Source organism: Silene latifolia, chromosome Y (assembly GCF_048544455.1).
Source record: "Silene latifolia isolate original U9 population chromosome Y, ASM4854445v1, whole genome shotgun sequence".
Taxonomy (NCBI): Eukaryota; Viridiplantae; Streptophyta; class Magnoliopsida; order Caryophyllales; family Caryophyllaceae; genus Silene; species Silene latifolia.
Genome location: NC_133538.1, coordinates 36,726,726 through 36,729,479, shown reverse-complemented (window position 1 = coordinate 36,729,479; position 2,754 = coordinate 36,726,726). Strand labels below are relative to the sequence as shown.

Below are 2,754 nucleotides of genomic sequence, written 5' to 3'. Positions count from 1 at the left end.
TATGACTAGAAACATGCAATTCAATAGTGTTTCTCATTACTATCACGATACTATACTAGCATGGCTTCGGGATCACATAACCGCATATCACTAGACATAATAGTACTATCAACACATCATTCAACATCTATCCAGATAAATATCATCAATTCGCAATCATTTTCACGCTCGCGATTACCACAATCCAACACTTCATTGATTATCAACCTGAACACGAAAATTTCATTTCTCATCTCCACAACATCATATGATCGCGTCATCATTCATACAAAATACTTACCGTAACGTTGTCCTGCAGAATGGTTAGAATATATGGGTCTCAAGGTATACATCAACTCGATTATATCCAAGGTTTCCTTCTAACTACCCCATTACACCAATTTCTCTCGGGTTACCTGGTTCAAAACTGAGAGGGCAAAAGAGCACGCATTAAGGGCGCCTTCTTAACCGCACTGTGAGCTCCTAACAGTTTATTCCCAGGGGTTCATTTTATTTAGACACATCCTACGTTCATTGGGTTCATTGGTTTAGGCCTGAGGATCGTATGCTCTGATACCACTTTGTAACACCCCGGTTTATGAAGGAGCCTTTAGCAAGACATTCCCTAATAAACCGGACTGTTACCATCTCGGTTTCCCGAGGTAGTGAATAATAAATTAAACTCCAAGGCAATTTATATAATTATACATCTGAAATGAAACAAGTCTCAAACTGAAAATAAAGTCTGATAACTAAACAGAAATAAAAGTGGGCTAGCTCTAAGTCAGGCAATCCAAGCTCTCTTCCCATCCAGCTCCTATCAGTCTCTGAGGTACCTGTCAACCTGCTCCCCATTAAAAGGTTCATCACAGGTGTTCACGAATGCACAGGGTCAACCACGAGGTTGAGTAGGGTAATATAATGCAACAACAAAATATGATATGCATGCTCCTCCGTCACCTCCATCTCCATCTCATCTCATATCTCATAACTCATATCTCATAACTCATATCTCATAACTCATATCTCATAACTCATATCTCATAACTCATATCTCATAACCCGGACAACCCAGCCATACCGATCCCTGTAGACTATATATATCGACCGTAGCCGATCCGCACCGCATGTTGAGGACACCAGGGCAAGTCCCGCAGAACCCGCCACGGGCCTTATCACAACATCATCATCACCACACCACATCACCACAACATCCTCCATCTCCAATGCATATGAATGCCCAACAAGAAACAATGCAATACAATATGTATATCAATGAATGAAATCATGCCGCCTACCAAATGTTGTGATAACACACTCAACACGAACAGTTCAGTCAACCATATCATAGCGTAATCCACAACCACGAATCAAGTCACGTTCACAATTTGGTCATATGAAACACAAACAAGTCAACACAATTCAACAACACGATAAGAAGTCAAGTGTATTTCCCTACCTTTTCGCAATCCAAGCACACACAAGCAACCAATTACGATCCTTCACATATCCATCACCTACATATCATAATTATGTATAATTACCACCTACTCAATCAAATAATCATGCACACCACCTAGACTCATCATAACTTAATAGGAATATCAACTTAAAGAACAAACACGACTTTTCCCGATTTTCCAAAGACATGACAGACTCGGAATAAAATACATAACTAATTCCAGAAAAATCAAATTGATACAAGGCCAATTGGATTGAAACCCCATGAGTCTTAGCTACAAATTATATCTAACGTGTTTTTCTCAAATTCCAAACTTATCAAGGGTTTTCAGACTGATTTCCAAAAACTGACAGAAACCGTCGCATAAAAAGTATTGATTCATAGAACGAGTTTAAAACATTATTTTTCAGAAATTCCAAATCCTATTATCATCTAGGTTTCAAATCATTTTCCACAACCAAATCAGATTCGCGGACTTTTCAGCGACATGTTCATAAATAAATCACCTAGGACAAACCATAAAGAATTTGACTACGAGCTTTTATATGCATAAACTAGACATCAAATAAATAGGACTCTCTTTTCAAACTTTTTGAAGACGAACACATTAAAACAGTATAAACAATGGAATGAAATCGACTTACAAACAGGGAAATCGAATTAGGTTGGAATCGATGAGAAATCTTCAATCAAATGAAAGGCTCTTTGTGTGAATCTGAAAATGCGTGCCGTCGAAGTGAGGGAGGCAGGTGAGATGAGGGTTGTGTAGTGTTAGGGTAAAAATTAGGTTAAAGACATGATGTTGGGTGTTGGGTTAATTGGATTAAACATTTGGGTAAACTCAAATGGGTCGAGGGTAAATGGGTTAGCTCACATCTCGAATTCCATATAAACCCATCTCAATTAACTTACGAAACAACTCGATCTTACGATACCACGCGAGTCAAGTAAAATAACTTGACGTACTCGATCTTACGATACCACGCGAGTCAAGTAAAACAACTTGACGTAATTATCGACTAAACAATTAACCCGACTTAAGTAGTATTATAAAATACGGAGTATTACATTTTGATCCCTTGGTAGGAAAGGAGTAAGAATCTTGCATTTTCATGGCAAAACGAGACTAAATTGATCGAATTCAATGACCAAGCATCAAGGAGAGACAAGATTAGAAGGCCTTTGTACATATTATAGTAGAAGAGCAATGTTGAGAAAGGATCCTTGAGTCCCCAAGGAAATCCCCAAGGAATTTATGAAGAAAAGGGAAGAAGAAAAGAAGATTTGTTGCTGACTGACAATCCGAGCGGATT

General features: G+C 38.4%; 1 long non-coding RNA gene across 1 annotated transcript; it reads right to left on the bottom strand.

Annotated features, from left to right (window-relative positions):
- Positions 1 to 567: 567 nt before the first annotated feature.
- On the bottom strand, positions 568 to 2,322 carry LOC141633126 (uncharacterized). The gene is made up of 3 exons (XR_012537929.1): positions 2,086 to 2,322; positions 1,439 to 1,496; positions 568 to 823 (listed from the first exon to the last, which is right to left on the bottom strand). It is a non-coding gene; the product is annotated as an uncharacterized LOC141633126 (long non-coding RNA).
- Positions 2,323 to 2,754: the final 432 nt, after the last annotated feature.